The following is a 10,997-nucleotide window of genomic DNA, read 5'->3' as shown; positions in this document are numbered from 1 at the left end:
CCTCTGTGAAGCAAAACATCCTCTGACTTGGGGTGAAACAGAGATCTAATGTGCCAATGGAAGGCAACATGGAAATTCAGTTTCCTGCTCTCAGAGGAAGGAGGGTCGACAGCCCAATGGGTTAATGCACCTACTGCAGCCTCCTATGTGTAGCCTGCAGGCGACACATTCAGTTGCCGGTGAGTTGCTGATACAGGTTTGCTTGCTATGCAGGGGCCGGTGGTCACATCACAGCACCTCGAGAAGGTGTCCTGTTTGAGTCCTAGTGCAATTATGGTATCAACCATGACCCGTAGATTACTCCTTTTACACCCGTTTTTTTCCAGTCAGTTGGGGCCAGAGAGACAAGATTGTGTACGGGTGTTACCAAGGCCAGAGTGCCGAAAACAGAGGCACAACTGTTAGTGGGAACGCAGGTATTGAAGGGGCATTAGCTGTTGGCTGATCGCGCAGGGCAATGCATCCCCATTTTCAATAAAAACATTTTTTTTTAAATTAAAAAAATTCCCCCAGAGCCACCGGACAAGAACTCAGGTCTCCAACATTGAAAGACCAAACACTTACCACTTGAGCCACTGGTGGCTGTGCATCTGAGAGTTGCATTTGGGCGTATATATCTTTCTTCTGCATGCCCCTGTGAGCATGCCCATGTGAGCATGCCCATTTGCATTGTCAAACATGTTCACTGCAGAAAATGAGGATAGAACATCTGGCCTCCACTTCTCCAAATATCAGCTTACTGCAGTGGCCTGAGGTTAATTGCTTGCATTACAGCGTTGGGGGCATGGGTTTGAGTCCTGCTTTCGACACATAAATGGAATAGTTGCGTAATCTCCTTGTACAGTTGTGGGTACCCACACTCCTTCTAAAAGGTTCAGTGGTTATGAAAAGAGGTCCTTGGAAAAGGGAGGGTGGAAGAAAGCAGAGAGACAGGACTGAGGAAGTGCAGGGTAAATAAAGGAGGAGATGGGGCAGGCTAAAGGGATTGGTAGGGCTGGGTGAATGGGTCCCTGTGGAGAGGGGGTGAGTGGGGGTAGGACTAGAAGGATATGGTGCAGGTTCCCTGGTAAAAGGAGGGTGGAAGAAAGCAGAGGTGGGACTGTGGTGGTGAGAAAGTGTGGCAGGTGGGTTCCATTCCACACCCTCTCCGCTGGGCCTCCTTTCCCCACATTAGGACCCTCCTTTACACACCCATTCCTCCACAATTCTGGGCCCTCTTCCCCCCATGACACCGTTCCCAGGGCCAACTTATTCGCTGTCTCCCCAGGGCCCACTTTATGCCCTCTAGACCTACCCCCTCCTCCTCTTCTCCACAGGGACCCATTCATCCAGCCCTACCTCCCCCTACTTTATTTACCGGCCACTTCCTCGCCTCCACATCCCGCTTCTCTGCTTTCTTCCACCCTCCCTTTACCAGGGAACTCATTACATTACATAGCCACTGAACCTTTTAGGAGTGTGGGTACCCACCACTGTACAAGATTACCCAACTATTCTGTTTATGTGCCGAAAGCAGTACTCAAACCCAGCCCCCCCAGCTCTGTAACGCAAGCACTTAACCTCCAGGCCACTGCAGTTAGCTGGTATTTGGTGGAGCGGGGGAGGGGGGACAGATGTTCTATCCTCCTTGGCTTCAGTGAACATGTTTCACAATGCAAATGGGCATGCTCACAGGGGCATGCAGGAGAAAGATATATATGCCCAAAAGCGACCCTCGGAAGCATGGCGATCAGTGGCTCAAGCTGTAAATCCTTGGTCTTGCTATGCTGGAGACCAGAGTTCTAATCCAATGTCCGGTATCTCTTGGGCATGTTTTTTTCATTAAAAAAAAATGTTTTTATTGAAAATTGGGATGCATTGCCCTGCCTGATCAGCCAACAGCTAACGCCCCTTCAATACATGTGTTCCCACTAACAGTTGTGCCTTTGTATTTTGCACTCTGGCCTTAGTAACACCCATACACAAGCTTGTCTCTCTGGCCCCAACTGACTGGAAAAACGAGGGGAAAAGGTGTAATCTGGGGGTCATGGCTGATTCCATAATTGCACTGGGACTCAAACAGCACACCTTCTCGAGGTGCTGTGAGGTGACCACCGGCCCCTGCATAGCAAGCAAACCTGTATCAGCATCTCACCAGCAACTGAATGTGTCGCCTGCAAGGTACACATAGGAGGCTGCAGTAGGTGCATTAACCCATTGGGCTGTCGACCCTCCTTCCTCTAAGAGCAGGAAACTGCATTTCCATGTTGACTTACTTTGGCACATTAGATCTATCTTTCACCCCAATTCAGAGGATGTTTTGCTTCACGGAGAGATGATAATCATTGTGAGGTGTGAGCCACTAATAGCTAAGCAGGTCAGTTAAATCTTCGACCTTGTCATTGGGGTGTTTTGTTATGCGCAGGGCAGCAGTCTTATGCCCTCTGCTACTGTACGCTTTCGTATTGGTGCTTGTTCATGATTCTAAAATGTAAACAGTCTGCTCTCAAAAGTGAAAGATTTGAAAGACTCTTGCTGTAACAAGCCTTTCCCACTCTTTGCCCTGGCGGTGAGAGAGCTGCTTTCTGCCTTTAACTTCCCCAATTGTGGAGTGGCTGGCTCCACCACTGACAACCAGTGCCTAATCCTGGAGGAAAACGGACAGAGGTCTGCGCCCTGCGTCCCTAACGCTCCCAAACGCGACCACAGCCCATACGGGCACAGCCCTATCTCCTATGCAGCCCCTCTGGTGAAGCCACCCACACAACCTAGGGTTAGGATCTGTGCTCTTCCACGTAGGCCTGGCCACCTAGGCCCCAGAAAGTGTCACAGCCTGCTTTATAAACCTTAGTGACGGTGGCCTAGGTGAAGATGATGTTGATGTAATACTGATGCCTTTTGCCTCCCAGAAGCCACCTGGGAGCATAGTAAAATGAAGGGGTGTTCCTGCTCTGCTGCCCTGTATTTGAACTCTGCCTAAGTGACATTCATTCTGGGCTCTCCAGGCAAATGTATCCATCTGGGAGAGAGCTAGGAATGGGACGTCTCTTTCTGCAGGCACAGTGGGGAAGACTCAGAGAGCTACATGCCTGAGACATCTTTCCTTGTCCCTCTCTCATTGTTCTGTTCCCTAACTTCTAACTCTCTGCCAGGCCAGGCCCTGTTTCTTTTACTGCCAACCCCCCTGACCCCTCGTCTTTCACCTACTTCCCACTCTATTATGCCTTCTCCTTTTTTACTCTCTTCTATGGCCCTTTGAAAAGGAATGCAGGCCTAGCTAAGCCTCGTGAAGGAAACCTACCAACAAAAGATGCATGGGAGGTGCTGTGAGACGAGTAAGAAGGGCTGAAGGGGTGATGGGTTGTTGAGTTGGGAAGCACCAGAGGCGTAGCCAGGATTTTCTAGCAAATGTGGTCTGAAGCTAATGTAGTTGTGCCCACTGCAATGACAAAAATCTCTTTAAATGCCCACACAGAGCTGCTGAGTGGGCATTTACAGATTTTGGGTGGGCCTTTCCCCTCAGGCCCTACCCTGCCCACGCCTCTGCACTCTCACCCCCAGGGCAAAGAGTAGGAAAGGCTTGCTACAGCAAGAGTCTTTCAAATCTTTCACTTTTGGGAGCAGAGTGTTTACATTTAAAAATCATGAACAAGCAGCATTAAGAAACCATACAGTAGCAGAGGACAGAGGACTGCCCTGCGCATGTCAATACACCCCAATGACAAAAGCAAAGATTTAACTGACCTGCTTAGCTATTAGTGGCTCACACCTCACAATGATTATCATTCCTCTGTGAAGCAAAACATCCTCTGACTTGGGGTGAAACAGAGATCTAATGTGCCAATGGAAGGCAACATGGAAATTCAGTTTCCTGCTCTCAGAGGAAGGAGGGTCGACAGCCCAATGGGTTAATGCACCTACTGCAGCCTCCTATGTGTAGCCTGCAGGCGACACATTCAGTTGCCGGTGAGTTGCTGATACAGGTTTGCTTGCTATGCAGGGGCCGGTGGTCACATCACAGCACCTCGAGAAGGTGTCCTGTTTGAGTCCTAGTGCAATTATGATATCAACCATGACCCGTAGATTACTCCTTTTACACCCGTTTTTTTCCAGTCAGTTGGGGCCAGAGAGACAAGATTGTGTATAGGTGTTACCAAGGCCAGAGTGCCGAAAACAGAGGCACAACTGTTAGTGGGAACGGAGGTATTGAAGGGGCATTAGCTGTTGGCTGATCGCGCAGGGCAATGCATCCCCATTTTCAATAAAAACATTTTTTTTTAAATTAAAAAAAATCCCCAAGAGCCACTGGACAAGAACTCAGGTTTCCAACATTGCAAGACCAAGCACTTACCACTTGAGCCACTGGTGGCTGTGCATCTGAGAGTTGCATTTGGGCGTATATATCTTTGTTCTGCATACCCCTGTGAGCATGCCCATGTGAGCATGCCCATTTGCATTGTCAAACATGTTCACTGCAGAAAATGAGGATAGAACATCTGGCCTCCACTTCTCCAAATATCAGCTTACTGCAGTGGCCTGAGGTTAATTGCTTGCATTACAGCGTTGGGGGCATGGGTTTGAGTCCTGCTTTCGACACATAAACGGAATAGTTGCGTAATCTCCTTGTACAGTTGTGGGTACCCACACTCCTTCTAAAAGGTTCAGTGGTTATGAAAAGAGGTCCTTGGAAAAGGGAGGGTGGAAGAAAGCAGACAGACAGGACTGAGGAAGCGCAGGGTAAATAAAGGAGGAGATGGGGCAGGCTAAAGGGATTGGTAGGGCTGGATGAATGGGTCCCTGTGGAGAGGGGGCGAGTGGGGGTAGGACTAGAAGGATATGGTGCAGGTTCCCTGGTAAAAGGAGGGTGGAAGAAAGCAGAGGTGGGACTGTGGTGGTGTGAAAGTGTGGCAGGTGGGGTCCATTCCACACCCTCTCCGCTGGGCCTCCTTTCCCCACATTAGGACCCTCCTTTACACACCCATTCCTCCACAATTCTGGGCCCTCTTCCCCCCATGACACCGTTCCCAGGGCCGACTTATTCGCTATCTCCCCAGGGCCCACTTTATGCCCTCTAGCCCTACCCCCTCCTCCTCTTCTCCACAGGGACCCATTCATCCAGCCCTACCTCCCCCTACTTTATTTACCGGCCACTTCCTCGCCTCCACATCCCGCTTCTCTGCTTTCTTCCACCCTCCCTTTACCAGGGAACTCATTACAATACATAGCCACTGATCCTTTTAGGAGTGTGGGTACCCACCACTGTACAAGATTACCCAACTATTCTGTTTATGTGCTGAAAGCAGTACTCGAACCGAGCCCCCCCAGCGCTGTAACGCAAGCACTTAACCTCTAGGCCACTGCAGTTAGCTGGTATTTGGTGGAGCGGGGGAGGGGGGACAGATGTTCTATCCTCCTTGGCTTCAGTGAACATGTTTCACAATGCAAATGGGTATGCTCACAGGGGCATGCAGGAGAAAGATATATATGCCCAAAAGCAACCCTGGGAAGCATGGCAATCAGTGGCTCAAGCTGTAAATCCTTAGTCTTGCAATGCTGGAGACCTGAGTTCTAATCCAATGTCCGGTATCTCTTGGGCATGTTTTTTTTCATTTAAAAAAAATGTTTTTACTGAAAATTGGGATGCATTGCCCTGCCCGATCAGCCAACAGCTAACGCCACTTCAATACATGTGTTCCCACTAACAGTTGTGCCTTTGTATTCTGCACTCTGGCCTTAGTAACACCCATACACAAGCTTGTCTCTCTGGCCCCAACTGACTGGAAAAACGAGGGGAAAAGGTGTAATCTGGGGGTCATGGCTGATTCCATAATTGCACTGGGACTCAAACAGCACACCTTCTCGAGGTGCTGTGAGGTGACCACCGGCCCCTGCATAGCAAGCAAACCTGTATCAGCATCTCACCAGCAACTGAATGTGTCGCCTGCAAGGTACACATAGGAGGCTGCAGTAGGTGCATTAACCCATTGGGCTGTCGACCCTCCTTCCTCTGAGAGCAGGAAACTGCATTTCCATGTTGACTTACCTTGGCACATTAGATCTATCTTTCACCCCAATTCAGACGATGTTTTGCTTCACGGAGAGATGATAATCATTGTGAGGTGTGAGCCACTAATAGCTAAGCAGATCAGTTAAATCTTCGACCTTGTCATTGGGGTGTTTTGTTATGCGCAGGGCAGCAGTCTTATGCCCTCTGCTACTGTACGCTTTCGTATTGGTGCTTGTTCATGATTCTAAAATGTAAACAGTCAGCTCTCAAAAGTGAAAGATTTGAAAGACTCTTGCTGTAACAAGCCTTTCCCACTCTTTGCCCTGGCGGTGAGAGAGCTGCTTTCTGCCTTTAACTTCCCCAATTGTGGAGTGGCTGGCTCCACCACTGACAACCAGTGCCTAATCCTGGAGGAAAACGGACAGAGGTCTGCGCCCTGCGTCCCTAACGCTCCCAAACGCGACCACAGCCCATACGGGCACAGCCCTATGTCCTATGCAGCCCCTCTGGTGAAGCCACGTACACAACTTAGGGTTAGGATCTGTGCTCTTCCACGTAGGCCTGGCCACCTAGGCCCCAGAAAGTGTCACAGCCTGCTTTATAAACCTTAGTGACGGTGGCCTAGGTGAAGATGATGTTGATGGAATACTGATGCCTTTTGCCTCCCAGAAGCCACCTGGGAGCATAGTAAAATGAAGGGGTGTTCCTGCTCTGCTGCCCTATATTTGAACTCTGCCTAAGTGACATTCATTCTGGGCTCTCCAGGCAAATGTATCCATCTGGGAGAGAGCTAAGAATGGGACGTCTCTTTCTGCAGGCACAGTGGGGAAGACTCAGAGAGCTACATGCCTGAGACATCTTTCCTTGTCCCTCGCTCATTGTTCTGTTCCCTAACTTCTAACTCTCTGCCAGGCCAGGCCCTGTTTCTTTTACTGCCAACCCCCCTGACCCCTCGTCTTTCACCTACTTCCCGCTCTATTATGCCTTCTCCTTTTTTACTCTCTTCTATGGCCCTTTGAAAAGGAATGCAGGCCTAGCTAAGCCTCGTGAAGGAAACCTACCAACAAAAGATGCATGGGAGGTGCTGTGAGACGAGTAAGAAGGGCTGAAGGGGTGATGGGTTGTTGAGTTGGGAAGCACCAGAGGCGTAGCCAGGATTTTCTAGCAAATGGGGTCTGAAGCTAATGTAGTTGTGCCCACTGCAATGACAAAAATCTCTTTAAATGCCCACACAGAGCTGCTGAGTGGGCATTTACAGATTTTGGGTGGGCCTTTCCCCTCAGGCCCTACCCTGCCCACGCCTCTGCACTCTCACCCCCAGGGCAAAGAGTAGGAAAGGCTTGCTACAGCAAGAGTCTTTCAAATCTTTCACTTTTGGGAGCAGAGTGTTTACATTTAAAAATCATGAACAAGCAGCATTAAGAAACCATACAGTAGCAGAGGACAGAGGACTGCCCTGCGCATGTCAATACACCCCAATGACAAAAGCAAAGATTTAACTGACCTGCTTAGCTATTAGTGGCTCACACCTCACAATGATTATCATTCCTCTGTGAAGCAAAACATCCTCTGACTTGGGGTGAAACAGAGATCTAATGTGCCAATGGAAGGCAACATGGAAATTCAGTTTCCTGCTCTCGGAGGAAGGAGGGTCGACAGCACAATGGGTTAATGCACCTACTGCAGCCTCCTATGTGTAGCCTGCAGGCGACACATTCAGTTGCCGGTGAGTTGCTGATATAGGTTTGCTTGCTATGCAGGGGCCAGTGGTCACATCACAGCACCTCGAGAAGGTGTCCTGTTTGAGTCCTAGTGCAATTATGGTATCAACCATGACCCGTAGATTACTCCTTTTACACCCGTTTTTTTCCAGTCAGTTGGGGCCAGAGAGACAAGATTGTGTATGGGTGTTACCAAGGCCAGAGTGCCGAAAACAGAGGCACAACTGTTAGTGGGAACGCAGGTATTGAAGGGGCATTAGCTGTTGGCTGATCGCGCAGGGCAATGCATCCCCATTTTCAATAAAAACATTTTTTTTTAAATTAAAAAAAATCCCCAAGAGCCACCGGACAAGAACTCAGGTCTCCAACATTGCAAGACCAAGCACTTACCACTTGAGCCACTGGTGGCTGTGCATCTGAGAGTTGCATTTGGGCGTATATATCTTTCTTCTGCATGCCCGTGTGAGCATGCCCATTTGCATTGTCAAACATGTTCACTGCAGAAAATGAGGATAGAACATCTGGCCTCCACTTCTCCAAATATCAGCTTACTGCAGTGGCCTGAGGTTAATTGCTTGCATTACAGCGTTGGGGGCATGGGTTTGAGTCCTGCTTTCGACACATAAACGGAATAGTTGCGTAATCTCCTTGTACAGTTGTGGATACCCACACTCCTTCTAAAAGGTTCAGTGGTTATGAAAAGAGGTCCTTGGAAAAGGGAGGGTGGAAGAAAGCAGAGTGACAGGACTGAGGAAGCGCAGGGTAAATAAAGGAGGAGATGGGGCAGGCTAAAGGGATTGGTAGGGCTGGATGAATGGGTCCCTGTGGAGAGGGGGTGAGTGGGGGTAGGACTAGAAGGATATGGTGCAGGTTCCCTGGTAAAAGGAGGGTGGAAGAAAGCAGAGGTGGGACTGTGGTGGTGAGAAAGTGTGGCAGGTGGGGTCCATTCCACACCCTCTCCGCTGGGCCTCCTTTCCCCACATTAGGACCCTCCTTTACACACCCATTCCTCCACAATTCTGGGCCCTCTTCACCCCATGACACCGTTCCCAGGGCCAACTTATTCGCTGTCTCCCCAGGGCCCACTTTATGCCCTCTAGACCTACCCCCTCCTCATCTTCTCCACAGGGACCCATAGATCCAGCCCTACCTCCCCCTACTTTATTTACCGGCCACTTCCTCGCCTCCACATCCCGCTTCTCTGCTTTCTTCCACCCTCCCTTTACCAGGGATCTCATTACATTACATAGCCACTGAACCTTTTAGGAGTGTGGGTACCCACCACTGTACAAGGAGATTACCCAACTATTCTGTTTATGTGCCGAAAGCAGTACTCAAACCCAGGCCCCCCCGCCCCGCCCCAGCGCTGTAACGCATGCAATTAACCTCTAGGCCACTGCAGTTAGCTGGTATTTGGTGGAGCGGGGGAGGGGGGACAGATGTTCTATCCTCCTTGGCTTCAGTGAACATGTTTCACAATGCAAATGGGTATGCTCACAGGGGCATGCAGGAAAAAGATATATATGCCCAAAAGGGACCCTCGGAAGCATGGCAATCAGTGGCTAAAGCTGTAAATCCTTGGTCTTGCGATGCTGGAGACCTGAGTTCTAAATCAGTGTCCGGTATCTCTTGGGCATGTTTTTTTCATTTAAAAACAATGTTTTTATTGAAAATTGGGATGCATTGCCCTGCCCGATCAGCCAACAGCTAACGCCCCTTCAATACATGTGTTCCCACTAACAGTTGTGCCTTTGTATTCTGCACTCTGGCCTTAGTAACACCCATACACAAGCTTGTCTCTCTGGCCCCAACTGACTGGAAAAAACGAGGGGAAAAGGTGTAATCTGGGGGTCATGGCTGATTCCATAATTGCACTGGGACTCAAACAGCACACCTTCTCGAGGTGCTGTGAGGTGACCACCGGCCCCTGCATAGCAACCAAACCTGTATCAGCATCTCACCAGCAACTGAATGTGTCGCCTGCAAGGTACACATAGGAGGCTGCAGTAGGTGCATTAACCCATTGGGCTGTCGACCCTCCTTCTTCTGAGAGCAGGAAACTGCATTTCCATGTTGACTTACTTTGGCACATTAGATCTATCTTTCACCCCAATTCAGAGGATGTTTTGCTTCACGGAGAGATGATAATCATTGTGAGGTGTGAGCAACTAATAGCTAAGCAGGTCAGTTAAATCTTCCACCTTGTCATTGGGGTGTATTGTTATGCGCAGGGCAGCAGTCTTATGCCCTCTGCTACTGTACGCTTTCGTATTGGTGCTTGTTCATGATTCTAAAATGTAAACAGTCTGCTCTCAAAAGTGAAAGATTTGAAAGACTCTTGCTGTAACAAGCCTTTCCCACTCTTTGCCCTGGCGGTGAGAGAGCTGCTTTCTGCCTTTAACTTCCCCAATTGTGGAGTGGCTGGCTCCACCACTGACAACCAGGGCCTAATCCTGGAGGAAAACGGACAGAGGTCTGCGCCCTGCGTCCTCCACGCGTCCCTAACGCTCCCAAACGTGACCACAGCCCATACGGGCACAGCCCTATGTCCTATGCAGCCCCTCTGGTGAAGCCACCCACACAACTTAGGGTTAGGATCTGTGCTCTTCCACGTAGGCCTGGCCACCTAGGCCCCAGAAAGTGTCACAGCCTGCTTTATAAACCTTAGTGACGGTGGCCTAGGTGAAGATGATGTTGATGGAATACTGATGCCTTTTGCCTCCCAGAAGCCACCTGGGAGCATAGTAAAATGAAGGGGTGTTCCTGCTCTGCTGCCCTGTGTTTGAACTCTGCCTAAGTGACATTCATTCTGGGCTCTCCAGGCAAATGTATCCATCTGGGAGAGAGCTAGGAATGGGACGTCTCTTTCTGCAGGCACAGTGGGGAAGACTCAGAGAGCTACATGCCTGAGACATCTTTCCTTGTCCCTCGCTCATTGTTCTGTTCCCTAACTTCTAACTCTCTGCCAGGCCAGGCCCTGTTTCTTTTACTCCAACCCCCCTGACCCCTCGTCTTTCACCTACTTCCCGCTCTATTATGCCTTCTCCTTTTTTACTCTCTTCTATGGCCCTTTGAAAAGGAATGCAGGCCTAGCTAAGCCTCGTGAAGGAAATCTACCAACAAAAGATGCATGGGAGGTGCTGTGAGACGAGTAAGAAGGGCTGAAGGGGTGATGGGTTGTTGAGTTGGGAAGCACCAGAGGCGTAGCCAGGATTTTCTAGCAAATGGGGTCTGAAGCTAATGTAGTTGTGCCCACTGCAATGACAAAAATCTCTTTAAATGCCCACACA

This window comes from Ambystoma mexicanum, chromosome 3q (genome assembly GCF_040938575.1).
Source record: "Ambystoma mexicanum isolate Mex_15411 chromosome 3q, UKY_AmexF1_1, whole genome shotgun sequence".
Classification (NCBI taxonomy): domain Eukaryota; kingdom Metazoa; phylum Chordata; class Amphibia; order Caudata; family Ambystomatidae; genus Ambystoma; species Ambystoma mexicanum.
The sequence above is the reverse complement of the archived record's forward strand: the minus strand, read 5'-3'. Positions refer to the sequence as shown.